This window comes from Oryctolagus cuniculus, chromosome 1 (genome assembly GCF_051225735.1).
Source record: "Oryctolagus cuniculus isolate XC-2025 breed Fujian yellow rabbit chromosome 1, ASM5122573v1, whole genome shotgun sequence".
Lineage (NCBI taxonomy): Eukaryota > Metazoa > Chordata > Mammalia > Lagomorpha > Leporidae > Oryctolagus > Oryctolagus cuniculus.
The window spans coordinates 116,151,023-116,169,964 of record NC_142867.1 but is presented as its reverse complement, the minus strand read 5'-3'; the positions used below and the strand labels follow the sequence as shown (position 1 = coordinate 116,169,964).

Here is an 18,942-nt window from a genome sequence, read left to right as displayed (position 1 = left end):
TATCGATAGTACAGAGACTGAGAAACCCTAGGTTACACCAAGAGAGACACAGATTGGGAGGCAAGATTTCCACCAGGGTACTTTGCAAAGGGAATCCCCAGGGCTGCAACTCTATCACAGGCTTAGAGGGCAGCCACTCCAAACTGACAGAAGATCACTAAGAATCCCAGGAGGAAAAAAGAGGAGGAATTAGAATGACGCCCAATTATCTGAGTATATGGAGCAGATTAGGAGAGGAATTAGTGACATAGTCATGAAAAAGGAAAAAATTTAAAATGAGGCCACGATTAACTTCAGAAGAAATGTTCAATGATGCCAGAAAGGAAATAAATCATGTTCTCTTGGCTCAGCAAGATGATAATATTAATAGAAAACTGACAATAGCAAACACATGTGTAGCTTATTATAACACAGTTCTATATGTTTTACTTATATTTTATTCATTTAACCTTCACAAAACTTTTATGAAGTAGCTACTACTCGTATCCCCCAAAGAATCGTGGAGATGTAGGTAGTTTACCTGAGACTGCCTAGGGATCTCCCTGGCAGGAGCAGAATTTGGGCCCAGAACATCTGGCTCCAGAATTTGGGCACTTACCTGCTATCCTGGGCTATTTACAGACTTAAATGAACCACAAGAAAAAAGTGATAACTGTCCAATATGCAGCCAGACAGCCTGTAACTCTTCCGCATGTCCTCCTGCAGTTACTGCATGTCTGGAATATCACTGCTGGAAAGAGTGGGAGGACACAGAGGAAGAGTCAGAGTGTGAATGTGCTAACCCCTTGCCTCCGTAATGGCAAATCGACGCATATTCTTAAAATTGAAAGAAAAAATCCAAAGAGAGAGCACAAACATATTATTTTTTTCAATATGAAAGAAAAAATCAGAAGAAACAACTAAGAGAGAGCCAAGTGGTTTGCCAGAGGGAATGGAACTTAGGCATGGAGAGCAATAAATCAAGGAAAGCTGTTATCACAAGCCTTGTAGTCTGATTTGCCTTTTTTTTTTTAAAGATGTATTTTATTTGAAAGAGTTACACAGAGAGAGGAGAGGCAGAGAGAGAGAGAGAGAGAGAGAGAGAGAGAGAGAGGTCTTCCATCCGCTGGTTCACTCCCCAGATGGCCACAACGGCCGGAACTGCGCCGATCCGAAGCCAGGAGCCAGGAGCTTCTTCTGGGTCTCCCACATAGGTGCAGGGGCCCAAGGACTGGGGCCACCTTCTCCTGCTATCCCAGGCCTTAGCAGAGAGCTGGATCGGAAGTGGAGCAGCTGGGACTTGAACTGGCACCATATGGGATGCTGGTGCTTCAGGCCAAGGCTTTAACCCACTATGCCACAGCATCACCCCGATTTGCCTTTAAAACTGTGTGCATGTATTAGTTTGATTAAAAACAAAATTTAACTTGGGGCCGGCGCTGTGGCACAGCGGATTAATGCCTTGGCCTGAAGCGCCGGCATCCTATATGGGCGCCAGTTCTAGTCCCAGCTGCTTCTCTTCCAACCCAGCTCTCTGCTACAGCCTGGGAAAGCAGTAGAAGATGGCCCAAGCGCTTGGGCCCCTGCACCTGCATGGAAGACCTAGAGGAAGCTCCTAGCTCCTGGCTTCGGATTGGCACAGCTCTGCCCATTGTGGCCACCTGGGGAGCGAACCAGCTGATAGAAGACCTCTCTCTCTCTCTCTCTCTCTCTCTCTCTCATATATATATATATATATATATATATATATCTCCTCTTGCTTTCTCTCCCTCTGCCTCTTTCTAACTCTTTATTTAAGTAAATAAATACTTTAAAATGTTGTATTATTAAAAAAAACAACTATATGGGCACTGGTTCAAGTCCCAGCTGCTCCACTTCCATGGTTCAGCTCTCTGCTAATGTGCTTGGAATAGCAGCTGAAGATAGCCCAAGCGCTTGGGCTCCTGCACCCACATGGGAGATGTGGAGGAAGCTCCTGGTTCCTGGCTTCAGACAGGCCCAGCTCCAGCCACTGCAGCCATTTTGGGGAGTGAACTAGCAGATGGCAGATTCTCTCTGTCTTTGTCTCTGTCTCTGTCTCTCTCTGCTCTCTCTAACTCTGTCTTTCAAATAAATAAATAAATCTTCTAAAAAATTTGCTGTTCAACAGCCTCAGCCGCCTTTTCTGCACTGCTCAATACCTTCGTAGCTTTACCATTTCACTTATTCCAGTTCTATCCATCGTAACACCCAGTGCTACTCAACTGACCAACTTCATGCAGGCAGCTTGACAAGTGCCTCTCGTGGGAGACCCAGAAGAAACTCCTGACTACTGGCTTTGGATCCACACAGCTCCAGCCACCGCAGCCATTTGGGAAGTGAACCAGGGGATGGAAGACCTCTTTCTCTTTGCCTTTGCCTCTGCCTCTCTGTAACTCTGCCTTTTAAATAAATACATAAATATTGGAATACACTAAATAATCGCATTCCATATAATACCAAGAACATGTTGAAGACAAAAATTAAAGACCCAGTACCACTTATAATTGCTCTCCCAAAATGAAGTAACTAGGCATAAATCTAACAAAACACTTAGAAGTCTGTATTCTCAAAAATATAAGATATTGGGGCTGGCACTGTGGCATAGAAGGTTAATCCTCAGCCTGCAGTGTCGACATTCCACATGGGCACTGGGGAAGACAGTGAAAGGTAGCCCAAGTGCTTGGGTCCCTGAACCCACATGGGAGACCTGGAAGAAGCTCCAGGCTCCTGGCCTCAGCCTTGCCTAGTTCTGGCTGTTGCGCCCATTTAGAGAGTGAACCAGCAGATGGAAGACTCTCTCTCTCTTTCCTCTCTCTCTCTCTCTCTCTCCTCTCTCTCTTTCTCTCTCCATCTCTCTCTGTATCTCTGCCTCTCAAACGAATAATTTTTTTAAAAAGACAATATAGTAAAGATGTCAACAAGGTTATTATAAAATTTATATGGGAAGACAAAGGCAAAAATAGCTTCAGAAATTTTGGAAAAAAAAACAACAACATAGAAGTAATCACTCTACCTGGCTCTAAGACTGCTTAGGTAGACAAAGTAATTAAAATAGTGCAATATGGGTAGAGGAATGGACATATAGAGCAACAGAACAGAAGAGAGAACCCAACATAGACCAACACAAATATGCTCAATGGAGGAAGACCAGTTTTTTCAACAATGGTGATGGAATCAGTGGCAATCTAGAGGTAAAAATAATTAACTTTGATAAACTCCTCACATCGTATACAAAAACTAATTCAAAATGTATCATAGATTTCACTGTAAAATGTGAAACTATAAAAGTTTTAGAAGAAAATAGAGTGAAAAGATCTTTGAGATAGATGTGACCACAAAGGAACAATACCCGAAAGAAAAAGCGTTGATAAATGTGATCTCATTGCAGTTAAAAAATCATTGACCTATGAAACACCCTATTAGAAAGACAAAAACAGAAACTGTAGATTGGGAAAAGCTATTTATAAACCATGTAGCCAACAAAAAACACATAGCTAGACTATATAAAGAACTCTCAAAAATCAACATCAACTAAATAGAATAGTTACGAAATACGCAGAATGCATGAGCAGATTCTTCTTCACAAAGAGGATATAGATGAAAAGAATGAAAAGTTGTTCAGCATCATTAGCCAACAATTAAAACCACAGTGAGATATAAGTATATAACTTTTTTTTAAAAGATTTATTTATTTACTTGAAAGTCAGTTACTCAGAGAGAGAAGGAGAGGAAGAGAGAGAGAGAGAGAGAGAGAGAGAGAAAGAGGTCTTCCATCCACTGGTTCACTCCCCTATTGGCCGCAGGCTGGAGCTGCGCTGATCCGAAGCCAGGAGCCAGGAGCTTCTTCTGGATCTCCTACATGGGTACAGGGGCCCAAGGACTTGGGCCATCTTCTACTGCTTTCCCAGGCCATAGCAGAGAGCTGGATCAGAAGTGGAGCAGTCGGCACTTGAACCGGTGCCCATATGGGATGGGGTGGGAAAGGATGAGGGCAGGCGGCCACACAAAGAGGTGGCATGAAGGTTTTCCCCTGTGATAATAAAACAGTTCAGAAGACTAATCATAAGAGTAGACATCGGATAAAATTGCATAAAACTATACATGCACAAACACATAAATTAATCTAAGTTTAAAAATGGTGAAAACTCAACAAGGTCTGTTGTTAATGCCAATATGCCAATGTCAACTTTCTGGGTTTTATGTTGCATCACAGTTATGTGAGCAATCTTCAAAAAAATTATGGAAGGGCACACAGCACATCCAGCATTTAAGATGCTGGTTAAGATATCCATGACTCATTTGCCTGGGTTTGATCCTTGGCTCCCAACTCCAGTTTCCTACTACCGCAGACCTTGGGAGGAAGTGGAGATAGCTCAAGTAATTGGGCTACTTGTACCCCCATGGGAGACCTGGATTGAGTTACTAGCTCCCAGCTTTGTCCCAGCCTAGTCCTGCCTAGTCCTGGCCATCGTGGGCATTTGGAGAGTGAAGTAATGGATGAGGGCTCTCTTCCTCTCCGTCTCTAAAATAAATGATAAAATAAGCAATTTTTTAAAATTTATAGAAATTAAGTATTATGAAAAAACTAAGGGCCAGCATAGTGGCACAGCAGGTTAAGCTGCCACCTGCAACATCAGCCTGGCCCAATCTCAGCTGTTGCAACCATAAGGGGAGTGAACTAATAAATGGAATATCTCTCATTCTCTCTTTCACTCTCCCTCTCTCTCTCTCTGCCTCTCTCTCTTCCCCATGTCACTCTACCTAGTCTTTCTTTTTAATAAATAATTAAATAAATCAATCTTTATTTATTTATTTTTATTTTTTATTTTTATTTTTTGCGGATAAAGACGTGTTTTATTTTGATGACCGACCCACGGCTTCCCCAAGGCCGCTATGTACAAACAGAAGGGGGCGTCGTTTCTCTTCATTTCTTGGTCTCCTCCTCCATGGACAGAGTCTTGATGATCTCCTCCTTCTTGGCCTGAAGGCGCTCCTCTCTGCGCTTGCGGGCCTCCTTGGTCTTCGACCTGCGGGCCTTGGCCTGGTCAGCCAGCAGCTTCTTGCGGGCCTTGTCGGCCTTCAGCTTGTGGATGTGCTCCATGAGGATGCGCTTGTTCTTGAACACGTTCCCCTTCACCTTCAGGTACAGGCTGTGGTACATGTGGCGGTCAATCTTCTTAGATTCACGGTATCTCCTGAGCAGCCGGCGCAAAATCCGCATCCTCCTCATCCAGGTCACCTTCTCCGGCATCCAGGCGTTGGCTGTACCCTTTCGCTTACCTATGCCCATGTGCCTGCCCTTCCGGCGGGCCAAGGTGTTTTTCCGGCACCGAGCCCGGGGAATGGACCGTCACAGGTTTGCGGATGATCAGCCCATCTTTGATCAGCTTCCGGATCTGCTGACGGGAGTTGGCATTGGCGATTTCGTTGGTCTCATTGGGGTCCAACCAGACCTTCTTCTTGCCACAGCGGAGGACGCTGGAGGCGAGCCTCTTCTGAAGCCTGAGCATGCTCATGGCTGCGGCCGAGGCGGCGAAAGGAAAGGACTCCTAAATCAATCTTTATTTAAAAAACTATACCTTGATTCCGCAATACACTTATCTTTTAAATACATTTTTCCCTGAACTTCTTGAAGTACCCTGGTATAAGATGGCACAATTGGAAACTGGGTGAAGAGTACACAGGACTATTTGTACCATCTTTGCAAGTTCCTCAGCTCCTCTAATTGTTTCAAAATAAAACGTTTAAAAACCAGGGAAACTGGGGCCTGTACAGTGGCACCGTGGGTAAAGCTGCCACCCGCAGTGCCAGCATCCCATATGGGCACCGGTTCAAGTCCTGGCTGCTCCACTTCCAGTCCAGCCTTCTGCTATGGCCTGGGAAAGCAGTAGAAGATGGCCCAAGTCCTTGAGCCCCTGCATACACATGGGAGACCTGGAAGAAGCTCCTGGCTCCTGGCTTCGGATTGGCGCAGCTCCGGACATTGCAGCTATTTGGGGAGTGAACCAGCGGATGGAAGACCTCTCTCTCCCTCCCTCTGCCTCACCTTCTCTCTCTGTGTAACTCTGACTTTCAAATACATAAACAAGGATGTGAGGGCGATCTGGCTGCAACATCTGTCTCCCCATGGATCGCCAGGGTTGATTCGGCTGATCTGGCTGGCCAGGCGGGTGTCCCCTTCCTCCCTCACCGCTCCATGTGCGTCCCTCCCGAAGCTGCGCGCTCGGTCGAAGAGGACGACCTTCCGCACTAGAGGAGGACCGGTCTTCGGCCAAGGGTATCCCCTGCTAGAACCTCCAAACAAGCTCTCAAATAAATAAATATTAAAAAAAAAACACTAGGAAACTAAAATTAAATTAAAGCAAAAATAAATCTATCCTCCCTCAGATTTTAAAGGACTCTCAGTCCACTCTGGTGGCTGTAAGAACATTCCTCCTGTGGTAAAGATGCAGGTGAGCACAGAAAGAAAACCTAAAAGGGAGACAATAGCTTCAAAGAGAACAGAGGTAAGGCGGCAAAGCCTGGCACCTACAGAGAAAAACAATATGCCTTGAGCAAGGAAGTGGACTGGAGTCCAAGTAGAATAAGGCTCTGTGTTCACTGACACCAAGGCACAGAAAAAAATAGCAGGAGCGGCCATGCTAGAGCAAATCTGGGCTTGGGGACTTGGAAAGAGGGGAGGAGAACATCTCTGGGAGGGTGGGCGGAACGACAGGAGGAGGAAATCACTCTGTAATGGGAACACAGAGCGAGTCTGCACTTCAGGTGCAGCCAGGCTGGGGCTTCAGGCTGGTGAGTATCGATCAGCTGAGATGCAGTCACTGCCTCGCTCTGCCTGCTCCTTCAGTTCCCAAGCCCACGGCACATTAATAATCCTCATCACCACAACCTACATGTGCATAGGCGGTTTTCTCTCTTTTTTTTTTCTTTTTTCAAAAATGTTCTATATCTGTGACCTCATTTGAGCCTCACTGCTCACTTGGAAGTCAAAAAAAAAAAGTGTTCTATTAAGGTAACAAAATGAAGACATATGGTGGTTTCACTGACTCTCATGCCTACAAGGCTACTTTTCAAGTCTCAGGGCTGTGGCAATCGACTCTGAACTGGGAATTGTCTTCCCTGTGTTCCTACTGGGCCATGTCAACTGCCAGTCCACAGATTGTTTAGCAACACGATTCACAGGGAGTGAGACACTCTGGGAGAAAAGCTACCTGTACAATGCAGCCCCCTGCAAGGTGCTCTGTGTTTCCAGGAGCTGTGATGATGAAGGCAGAGCATCCGTTCTTATTTGTGAGTTTAATTTTTCTTTAGAAAGGCAAAAGGATAGAGGGAAATTTCCCTCTGCCTGGGTTTATGTTTTCAGGTGATTCCTGAATCAGTCATAGACGAGTCTTGGATTAATCGGAATTTATTTTTATCTCGCAACCTTCCAGTGAAGCTTAGAGGGCTGTGCTTTGCTGGGCGAGGTTGCCATAGAAACCCTCTCAGGGAAGCGGTGCCTCTCTCGGTAGTGTTGTGACTGCAAGCAGGGACCGAGACAGACCAGCCACTCCCAGACAAGAGTAGGGGGGATGGGGACTGAGAACATGCCCCATCCCTTCTACTCCAAGATTTCCTGAACCCTGACATGCAAAGGGATCCTCCAAACAGATCAGGGTCCAACACGTTCAAGAAAATACATTTGTCCCCTCTGAGCCTCATATTCATTTGCATTTCGCTGGAGGATGGCTGTAGAGCCCAGGTTACAACGAGGGACACTGGCAGAAGCATCGGTGTGCTGGTGCTGGCTTGGGTGAATTCACAAGACCAATGTGTGCATTTCTCCCAATTCCATGTCCAGGAATGTCACACTGATAGCTTGAAATTAGTTCAGGCGGGAGTGTTTACACGACAGAAACGGGCAGGTCCTACAGGGAAGGATTTTTACCCACTCTTCTACTGAGATGATTTAACTTTCTGTAAGAACTCTGAAAAGACGTACATGCTGCCTCTGAATGCATTGTCTTACAAATATTTCTGGGTCACAGGTATCTCTGAATCCGAATGAGATAAGTTGCCTCAGAGTTATGGTTAAGACTAAACAGAGGGGGCCTGCACTGTGGCATAGCGGGTACAGCCCCCGCCTGCAGCGTTCGCATCCCATATGGGCATTGGTTTGAGACCCGGCTGCTCCACTTCCGATCCAGCTCTCTGCTGTGGCCTGGGAAAGCAGGAAGATGGCCCAAGTCCTTGGGCCCCTGCACCCACATGGGAGACCTGGAAGAAGCTCCTGGCTCCTGGCTTCAGATTGGCACAGCTCTGGCCGCTGCAGCCATCTGGGGAGTGAACCAGTGGTTGAAAGAAAAAGAAAAAAGACTAAACAGAGACATATTCTCTAACTGGTGCCACCCTTGTAACTTCTGTCTACATTTATTATCACAGTGTGTAGGTTTAAAAACAATCACCCTCATCAGACAGTACATCCTGAGAGCAAAGCCTCCTCTCCCCAGGGCTGAGTATAGCTCCGAATTCCCAGAACGTGTGACAAATGCCACATTTGATTTGTGGCTTCGGCCTTCCTACTCCCTCTGCAGAGTACTCCCTGTAATCTCACTATATGAGAATTCCCCTCTCCAGAATGCCCCCGGCCTTGTCCAGGTGCTTCCATCATCCCTAAACTACTTCTTCATGCTCCATGAGGTACAGCTGCCAGGGAAGGGCACCAGGCAATTTACATCAGACCCCAGTGCCCTACTCCCTCCTCTCTCCCTCCTGCCCGCCTTCCTTTTCTTTGTTAAAAGGATTTATTTTATTTATTTGAAAGGCAGAGTGGGGGGGGGGGAGAGGGAGGGAGGGAGGGAGAGAGAGAGAGATCTTCTATCAGCTGATTCACTTCTCCAAATAGCTAGGCCAAAGCCAAGAGCCTGGATCTCCTTCAGGGTCTCCCATGTGGTGACAGGGGCCCAAGCCCTTGGGTCATCATCCACTGCCTTCCCAGGCACATTAGCAGAGAGCTGGATCAGAAGTGGAGCAGCCAGGACTTGAACCAGCGTTCATATGGGCTGCCAGCATCACAGGAGGAAGTTTAACTTGCTGCCCTGTGATACCAGTCCCCCTCCCTCCTTCCTTCTCTCGATTTGTATTTTCCTTTTCTCTCCTCTCCCCTACATGTTGTTTCTCACCCTTAGTCCTAAATAGATTTCTTCCCCTAAAAGGTAGGAACTTTCCATGAGTCATGTCTTGAGTTTTCTCTCTGTAAGTCCTTAACATGAAGTTCTAAATCTCATCAAGCCTCTGGACATACGGAAGGATGTTGCATATAACGAAAGATGAGAAATGAAAACACATTAACAAGTATATTTTTTAAAACTTTGCAAATGTCAATGCTGTTATTACAGTGTCTCACTAAATTTCTTCTTTTCCCTGATTACTTACCTATAATCTTGGGCCAAAGCTCCTCTCCCTTCCTCCTCTTACTTCTTCATAAGATAAAATGCAGATGTTAAAGTATAGAAAAACATGCTGAGTGTTCAATACGGTATGCTTTGTCAGCATGCTAATATGCTTCTGGTGGTTTTTACTAACAGATATTGGGGGTAGGCAGCAAATGCAAGATCAATAGTGCACACCAGGGCCTAGTTGACATGCTGATGTGCTCTAGTAAAGAAACCACTTCCAGGGGCTGGTGCTGTGGCATAGTGGGCTAAGCCTCCACGTATGGCCTGGCATTCCATATGGGTGCTGGTTTGTGTCCTTGCTGCTCCTTTTCTGATCCTGCTCCCTGCCAATGTGCCTGGGAAAGCAGTGGAGGATGGCCCAATTGCTTGGGCCTTGCACCCACATGGGAGACCTGGAAGAAGCTTCTGGCTCTTGGCTTTCTGCACAGCTCTGGCTATTGCGGCCACTTGGGGACTTGGGGAGTGAACCAGTGGATGGAAGATCTCTCTCTCTGTCTCTCCCTCTCTCTGTCTGTAACTCTGCCTCTCAAATAAATAAATAAATAAATAAAAATCTTAAAAAAAAAGAAACCACATCTGAAACAGCAGCTGCAACTGATGTCACCACCTGATTATGTTTACAATGATAAGCTATCATTTTCCAAATCTGTCTTCTGCACAGGTTCAATCATAAAAGCAAACTGTTAGTGCTGTTCCCCACCATTCAAGCCGAAACACTGAATACAGAATCTCTGGTGCACCCATATTGATAAAGTTATGCTGATCTGTCCATTCCCATGCATAGTTCTCAGATTTTTCTCAGTAGAGATTGTCAAAATCTTGTGAATTCAAAGAAGAAAAGTGTAGAAGAGTGGTTTCCAAGCCAAGACACTCTGGCAAAAAGATCTCTGTGAGTGAGATCCCAGTGGAAAGAACAGGTCTTCAAAGAGGGAGGTGCCTTTCTCTGAAGGGAGGAGAGAACCTCCACTTTGACTATGACCTTGTCTAAACAAGATAAGAGTCGGAGAACTCAAGGGGCTTCCATAGCCTTGGAAACTCATGACTGGTGCATAGGGAGATTACTGATGCCATAAACAGGAGTGTCAATTTGTAAAGTCAACAACAGGAGTCACTGTGCACTTACTCCTCATGTAGGATCTCTGTCCTTAATGTGCTGTACACTGAGGCTTAATGCTATAATGAGTACTCAAACAGTATATTTCACTTTGTGTTTCTATGGGGGTGCAAACGATTGAAATCTTTACTTAATGTACACTAAACTGATCTTCTGTAAAAAAAAAAAAAAAAGAAATTATCAATTCCCAACTTGACTCTCACTGGGATTAAACACGACAATAGGTCTGATCTGATTTCATCATCATTTAAAAAAAAATCATCTATTATTTTTCACTTTATGTTTCTGTGTGGGAACAAACTGTTGAAATCCTTACTTAAGGTATACTAAGCTGATCTTCTGTATACTAAGATAATCGAAAATGAATCTTGATGTGAATGGAAGGGGAGAGGGAGTGGGAAAGGGGAGGGTGGTGGGTGGGAGGGACGGTATGGGGGGGAAAGCCATTGTAACCCATGAGTCGTACTTTGGAAATTTATATTCATTAAATAAAAGATAAAAAAAAAAGAGTTAATGGAGAATGCATGTAATGGAAAAAACTGTGCATGAATTTAAAAAAAAAATGTGCAGCAAAATAAACTTTTTTTTTTTTTTTTAAAAAAAAAAAAAAAAAAAAAGAAGAGTGGTTTCCAGTGGCTGGACATGGAGAAAATGGGAAGATGCTGATCAAAGGGAACAAACACTCGATTATAAAGTGAACAGGCCCCGGGCTCTAACGTACTGCATGGGTTGGGGTGGATGGGTTTATTAAATCCCCATCATCACTGCACAGTGTATGCATGAATCAAATTATCATGTGTAAATCTTGATCACATACAATAATTGTCAATTAAGTAACTTCAAATAAAAATAAAATCAATTATAAAACTGTCTTAAAAACTGTCAAAATAGGGCCGGCGCCGCAGCTCACTAGGCTAATCCTCCACCTTGCGGCACCGGCACACCGGGTTCTAGTCCTGGTCAGGGCGCCGGATTCTGTCCCGGTTGCCCCTCTTCCAGGCCAGCTCTCTGCTGTGGCCAGGGAGTGCAGTGGAGGATGGCCCAGGTGCTTGGGCCCTGCACCCCATGGGAGACCAGGAGAAGTACCTGGCTCCTGCCATCGGATCAGCGCGGTGCGCCAGCCACAGCACACCGGCCGTGGCGGCCATTGGAGGGTGAACCAACGGCAAAGGAAGACCTTTCTCTCTGTCTCTCTCTCTCTCACTGTCACTCTGCCTGTCAAAAAAAAAAAAAAAAACCACAACTGTCAAAATCTTGCCATCCTTTTGGTGCGTGTGCCACCTCCCATGGGTCCCCCTTGCACCTGACCCCCAGGGCCAGCCAGAACTTGATCTGTTCAGAGAGAGGTGGTGGAGGTGAGTGTCTGGTGGGTGAGCGCTCCTAGACAGCACGGTCGCCTCCGGAAAGGTCATCCAAGGTTCTCCAGGCAGGATGAACTCAGTCCCTAGCGAGGGGAGGAAAGGCTAGACTATGGGGAAAGGGGGCTCAGCAGAGAAGTTGGGCTTAAGCATCTTAGCTTCATCAGAACCTTCCCATAGGTCCCCAACCTACTTTTCAGGGCTTCTATTGATGGTCTTTCCCACCCATGACCTAGCTTTTTTTTTTTTTTTAAGATTTACTTATTTTGAAAGTCAGAATTACACAGAGAAGGAGAGGCAGAGAGAAAGAGAGAGGTCTTCCATCCGCTGGTTCACTCCCCAATTAGCCGCAATGGCCAGAGCTACACCAATCCGAAGCCAGGAGCCAGGAGCTTTCCCAGGTTCTCCCATGTAGGTGCAGGGACCCAAGGACTTGGGCCATCTTCTACTGCTTTCCCAGGCCATAGCAGAGAGCTGGATTGGAAGTGGAGCAGCTGAGACTTGAACCGGCACCCATATGGGATGCAGGCATGACAGGCAGCAGCTTTACCCACTACACCACAGCGCCAGCCCCACCATGACCTAACTTTACATTAAAGGTACTGGGAAGCTGTGAATTCAATTTTTGTTATCATCCAGACACTTAAAAGATTAGATTTTTCTTTCAATATTCATTTATTTATTTTAAAGAAAGAACTACAGGGGCGGGGGGCGGGAAGATAGCTCTTCTACCTGCTGGTTCACTCCCCAGATGGCCACAAATGGCAAGGGATGGGCCAGGCTGAAGCCAGAAGCCTGGAACTTCATCCTGGTTTCCCACATAGGTGGCAGGGACCCAAGTACTTGGGGGCATCTTCTGTTGCTTTCCCAGGTGCATTAGCAGGGAGCTGGATCAGAAGCAGAGTAGCCAGGACTTGAACTGGCACTCATATGGGATGCCAGCATCTGAGGTGGTAGCTTAACCTGCTGCTCCAAAACGCCGATGGATTTTCAGAAATCTTTTTTTTTTTAAGATTTATTAGATTTATTTTTATTCATTTGAAAGACAGGGTTACAGAGAGAGGTAGTGCCAGAGAGAGAGAGAGAGATCTTCCATCCGCTGATTCACTCCCCAAATGGCTGCAACAGGCACAGCTGAGCTGATTCGAAGCCAGGAGCCAGGAGCTTCTCTCGGGTCTGCCACGTGGGCGCAGGGGCCCAAGGACTTGGGCCATCTTCCACTGCTTTCCTAGGTCATAACAGAGAGCTGGATCAGAAGAGGAGCAGCCAAGACTCGAACCGGCGCCCATATGGGATGCTGGCACTGCAGGCCAGGGCTTTAACCTGCTGTGCCACAGCACCGGCCCCTAGAAATCTTAGTTGTGAGGCTACAAGAGATAAATGTTTGTTTCAGGGAAGTTATAGAAACTCTCTGACTTTATCTGGACCTATCTGAGACAACCGCCATCCCACTTTTCCTTCTCTAAGACTTCCAATGAACTTGAAAGAAGTCAACTAACAGCACAGACCTTTATTTACATTTAAATATTCTGTGGCAGAGTCTTCTTGATCATGTGGAGCCTTGTCTTCTATAAGCACTTCCCTCCAGGCTGAAAACTAAATAACTGTTTTGCCATTTTATGTACTTGACTACCTATATACTACTTACCTGTCCCAACAGTCATTGATGGCTTTAAATTCAGCCAGATCAGAGGAGAAATTCAGATCCTAACCCTTCAAGTTCTATTCCTCTAAAACCTATACAGTACCTATACAGTATCCATCAGAATTTAGTCAAGGAAAGAGAACAGCCGTGAGAATTACAGATATGAGGTCTCTTGGGGAGATTTATACCTTTGTTGGACATCAAACTTTATTAAAAGAATGGGCACAAAAGTGGAAGGCACTAAGTCTGGAAAGAGCAGCTGGAGAATCAGCAGAAAGCATCAGTACGCAAGTCTTCTCTAAGCACTGCAGAGGTGGACAAGTCAAGGCTCGTGGGGCATTCCAAGAAACAACCATGCCCAACCACTGAGGGATCCCATGGGAAGAGTGGTGGAGGGGTCCACGGGAAGCCACTGCCTTGGTGTAAGCCACTGCCTCGGGGAGGGCACAGCCACTGCTAGGCCTGCTGGGCAGTCAGTGTCAGCAGTCTGGAGGATAGATAAGCTGGATGTGGAGCAGAGGGAGCAAGAGCCAGTGGGGACCCGTAAGGCACTCACCTCTCTGCCAACACACCTGACCGCGATGAACTTCTGAGAGCCACGCTTACTGCCTCACTTGGACCTCCCGAGTCTCAGGTAAGTTCTTCTTTTGGCCAACTCTAAACTGGAACTGCACAGGGTAGGGGATTCTGGAGTACACAGTTCCCCGTTGGGCCATCTGGGTGTTTATTAAAAACAACTGAAAGCAACTCCCTAGAAGCGTGCAGTTGGAAGCAACCATCATTAAGTGCACACATCCCGCCCCTGGAGAAGACTGGAGAGAGAACAAGCATGGTGACATTTGCATGTGGTCACTCTTGTCCGTGAGTCTGATTCTGCCCAGTGTTAAAAGCTGGGAATTAAGAGAATCATCATGTTGTTCACTTCTTACTTTGAAAAACTCTGGGATGTTTCCCTGGTTTTTATTTTAAATATTAATTAGCCAAAAAGCAAGGAAAATGGAAAATTACAACTGAGCTATTCCCCAAAGAATCCACTCCCAAGGGACACATTCACTAAACATCATCAGTCTTTATCAAGTATAAAATTCCATGGTTCTTTTTACTGTAAAACACATTTAATGTTAAGAAATTCCCTTCACATAATTAATAAATTATGTTGGCCTAGAGCTTCCTTTCTGAGTTGATTCCCATAGTTTTTTTTTTTTTTGTTTGTTTTTGTTTTTGAGATTTATTTTATTTATTTGAAAGTCAGAGTGCCAGAGAGAAAGGGAGAGACAGAGAAAGAGGCCTTCCATCTGCTGGTTCACTCCCCAAATGGTTGCAACAGCTGGACCTGGGCCAGGTTGAAGCCAGGAGCCTGGAATTCCATTCTGGTCTCCCACATGGGTGGCAGGGGCCCAAATACTTAGACCACCATACACTGCCTTCCCAGGGGCATTAGCAAGGAGGTGGATCAGAAGTGGAGTATCTGTGACTCCAACCAGCACCCTGATATAGGATACTGGTGATGCAGGCAATGGCTTAACCCACTGCACCACCATACCCAGTCCTATTCCTGTTGAGGGGTGGGAAATCTATTAGGAAAGAAGGGCAGGACAAAGAGGAGACAGAATACGGACACACGGTCAGAACAGGCTTATTGAAAAACCTGAGAGGTGGCTAACTGCCGGCATGTACATAGAGCAATCACAGAGCTGAAAAGCCAGAACTCAGTTACAGGCTAGGTTTTATAACGCAAGGCAGCTGAGGGCCATGACAGGGAAGGCATTAGGCAGAGCTGAGCTGGCTGGTGCAGGCTTTTCAAACTTGGCATGTGCTCTCAGTCACGGTAACAGGCTGTGCTGTTGAGGGAGATAAAAGAGGAGGTATTTTTATTTTTATTTTTTAATATTTATTTGAAAGGCAGAGATACACAGAGAGAGGATGAGACAGAGTGGTCTTCCATCATCTGGTTCATTCCCCAAAAGGCCTCAATGGCCGAAGCTGGGCTGGTCTGAAGCCAAGAGCCAGGAGCTTCCTCTGGGTCTCCCACATGGGTGTAGGGGCCCAAGCACTTGAGCCATCCTCCACTGCTTTCCCAGGCACATTAGCAGGGAGCTGGATCAGAAGTGGAGCAGACAGCAGACCAGTGCATATGGGATGCTGGCGCTGCAGGTAGCAGCCTTGCTTGTTAGGACACAAAGCCGCCCTGGGGGTTTCTCAATAATGCAGGGGTGGTGTCCAGTGGCTGAGAAAGAATGCAAGGGGTTGCTTTTTGTCCCTGTTCTGTCAGAAGCTTTTTTTCTGCCAATTTATATTTATAATGTCATTTATGGACTATACAAAATTACCAACTTAAGCATTAGCCTGCTAGAGTTACTGAATTTTGATTCCTGCCAAAGTGGAGTGAGTAGGGTTTAATTTCCAAGTCCTTGCCTTCTGCTCAGAGAATATTCTAAGCACAGGCACAGATACGGTACACAAAGTGATGAAGTTTATTAAAAGGCGACAAAGCAAACACACAGGCATGTGTATAGGTGAGGAGTGGAGTGGGCTAGAAGGAGAAACAGGATGCAGAGGGGAAGTAGAGAGAGAACTCAGCACACCTCTAGTCCTGGAAATCCCCCCAAATGCCGGCCTCTTTTATGAGGTCAGAAGGGGAGCGGCTATTCATGTGGCTCCTCCTCCCAGGTCCTAGGTGAAGGAAAACACATCCTGGGAAGAGATCGGTTTGATTGACAAGCAGGTGGGTGGAATTAAATGGGGCAGGGACTTGGTGGTTTATGACATCCAACTCCATGGTCCTAGGCTAGCTATCACAGGTCGCTGCCTGCAGGTTCCTTGGCAGGGCCAGAACCAATGATTTCGTGGGCCTGCAGGATTATAAAGTCAGGAGGACGAACTAAATGACTTGCCACTCCCCCTCTTCCACCCTTCATTCTATAACTTTACACAAGGCACAGAATTTCTTCTTGGCTATTTCCTATTAATATTTTATGCAGGGGAGCTGGTGCTGTGGTGTAGCAGGTAAAGCCACCACCTGCAGCATTGGCACCCCATATGAGCCCTGGTTTGAGTCTCGGCTGCTCCACTTCTAATCCAGCTCTCTGCTAAGCCCTGGGAAAGCAGTATAAGATGGCCCAAGACCTTGGGCCCCTGCACCCGCGTGGGAGACCTGGAAGAAGATCCTGGCTGCTGGCTTCAGATCAGCACAGCTCCGGCTGTTGCTGCCAGTTGGGGAGTGAACCAGTGGATGGAAGACCTCTCTCTCTCTCTCTGCTTCTCCTCTCTCTGTGTAACTCTGACTTTCAAATAAATAAATAAATAAATCTTTTAAAAAAAATTTCATGCAGGGTGATTCTGGAAATCTACAGAGAAAGAAGAGCCATAACAATTTATATTTACAAAGGATTCTGAAACTTACAGAGCACTTTCAGGTATGTTTTCACATTGGCATCTCAGCAGCCCAATGAAGTGAGCGAGGCGTACTTCATAATTACCCTGCTCACAGATGTGGAAAGCAGTCCCTGGGCTTTTAAACAGGTGTGTTCCCAGAGCTCTTTTGGTTCATTACACATGATGTAACAGAAGTTATGTAACTGATTCTGGTTGCTGGGTCAGATGCCTTTTCTTCCGCAGGAGTGATGATGGTTTGCTCTACTTCATTCATACTTCATTACCTGGCAATTTTTATGATCAACACACACGCATTTTGAGGTACTACTGAATGTACTTTGGTAAGAGGAAGACCTGGGTTTGAAAAATGGCTCCATCACTCTCCAGCTTTGAGATTATGAGCAAGCTGCTAATTTCTCTCAGCTTTAGTGCTTCCATTTAAAAACTGGAATAATGTTTGCAAGGTTGCAAAGTTGTAGAGATTACATTGTATAATGCACATTGGTAGAACACCTAGCATAAAGCCAAACACATAGCAATTGCTTGACAAATGCCATCTTTCATTTATAAATTCTATTTATTCTGAAGCAGTGAGAACAGTTCCACACAAACCCCCCATCCTCATATTTTTTTCCAGTTTCACTCTACCCAATACCACTCAGAGTCCTACTTAATTGTTCTTGAATTGGACTACTTGTAGGAAATATTTTAGAAAGAATTCAACTATTAGAGAATCAAGCACCCTTTACCCTTGGGAGGAACAAAATAATGGCTTCTTTGGAGACAATGACTTTGGAGTCCACCCAGCTTGGACAGGGCCCGGGATTTGATCCATACTGTCTTGAGCAAATTACTCAGCGTCATTAACCCACAGTTTCCTCATCTGTAAAATGGACATGATAATAATTTATCTCACAAAGTTGGTGAAAAGATTAAATAAAATAATATTCTCTTCCCAATATATATTCAGCATTCAGTAAGTGTTTTTCATATTATTACCAGTTTTACTTTATTTAGGGTCACTCTGATAGATTTTCTGGCCTTGTGGTACAGCAGGTTAAGCTGTTGCTTGGACACCTATCAGAGTGCCTGAGATCAAGCCCTGCCTCCACCTCTACTTCCAGTTCAGCTTCCTGCTGATACGTCCAGGAGGCTGAAGATGATAGCCCATGTCCTGAGTCCCTGCCACCCACATGGGACACCCAGATGGAGTTTCTGTGATCCTGGCTTCAGCCTAGCCCAGCACAAGCTGTTGCAGGCATTTAGGAAGTGAACTAGTAGATGGAAGATCTCTCTTTTGTATCTTTCTCACTCTGTTGCTTTGCCTTGAAAATAAAAATGAATAAACAAGCATTTCAAAAGAAAATTTTATGGGACCCAAGTAAAGTCACCACCTGCAATCCTGGCATCCTATATGGGCACTGGTCTGTGTCCTGGATACATCACTTCTGATCCAGACCCCTGCTAATGGCCTGGGAAACCAGGAGTTGATGGCCTGGGCCCCTGCATCCACATAGGAGACCCAGAAGAAACTCCTGGCTCCTGGTTTTAGCCTGGCCCAATGGTGGCCATTGTGGCCATCTGGGGAGTGAGCCAGAGGATAGAACATCTCTCTTTCTCTCTGTCTCTCCCTTTCTTTCTGTAACTCTTTCAAAACAAAACAAACAAAAGAAAAAGAAAGGAAAGAAAGTTTAGGCCAGACACATGGTCAAGAGAACTTTCTTATGTGCCCACACTTGTTTCTTCAAGCTTAAACTACAGGGGAAATAGCATCACTTCCAATAGTCCATGACGTAAAGTAGGAATTGGTTCCTACAAGGCAGATGGGGGCACTTCCAAAAGTTCATTCTAGTGGAGTTAAAAGACACACTTATTTTGGTGTAAAATATTTTGAAGTCCATGCATAGTTTTTTTAAAAAAGTATATTTATTTATTTATTTTAAAGATAGAGTTACAGAGAGGCAGAGCGAAAGAGAGAGAGAGAGACAGAGAGGTCTTCCATCTGCTGGTTCA

General features: G+C 45.6%; 1 long non-coding RNA gene and 1 pseudogene across 2 annotated transcripts in view; both read right to left on the bottom strand.

Annotated features, from left to right (window-relative positions):
* Nucleotides 1-4,800: 4,800 nt before the first annotated feature.
* On the bottom strand, nt 4,801-5,558 carry LOC138843497 (large ribosomal subunit protein eL19 pseudogene; annotated as a pseudogene). Its single transcript, XR_016235549.1, has one exon. The product of XR_016235549.1 is annotated as a large ribosomal subunit protein eL19 pseudogene (transcript).
* A 7,350-nt stretch (nt 5,559-12,908) lies between these two features.
* LOC149128568 (uncharacterized) overlaps nt 12,909-18,942 on the bottom strand; it is a 22,219-nt gene continuing 16,185 nt past the window's right edge. The window contains exon 2 of the long non-coding RNA XR_016235540.1: nt 12,909-13,137. This is a non-coding gene — a long non-coding RNA (uncharacterized LOC149128568). The remainder of the gene's footprint in view (nt 13,138-18,942) is intronic.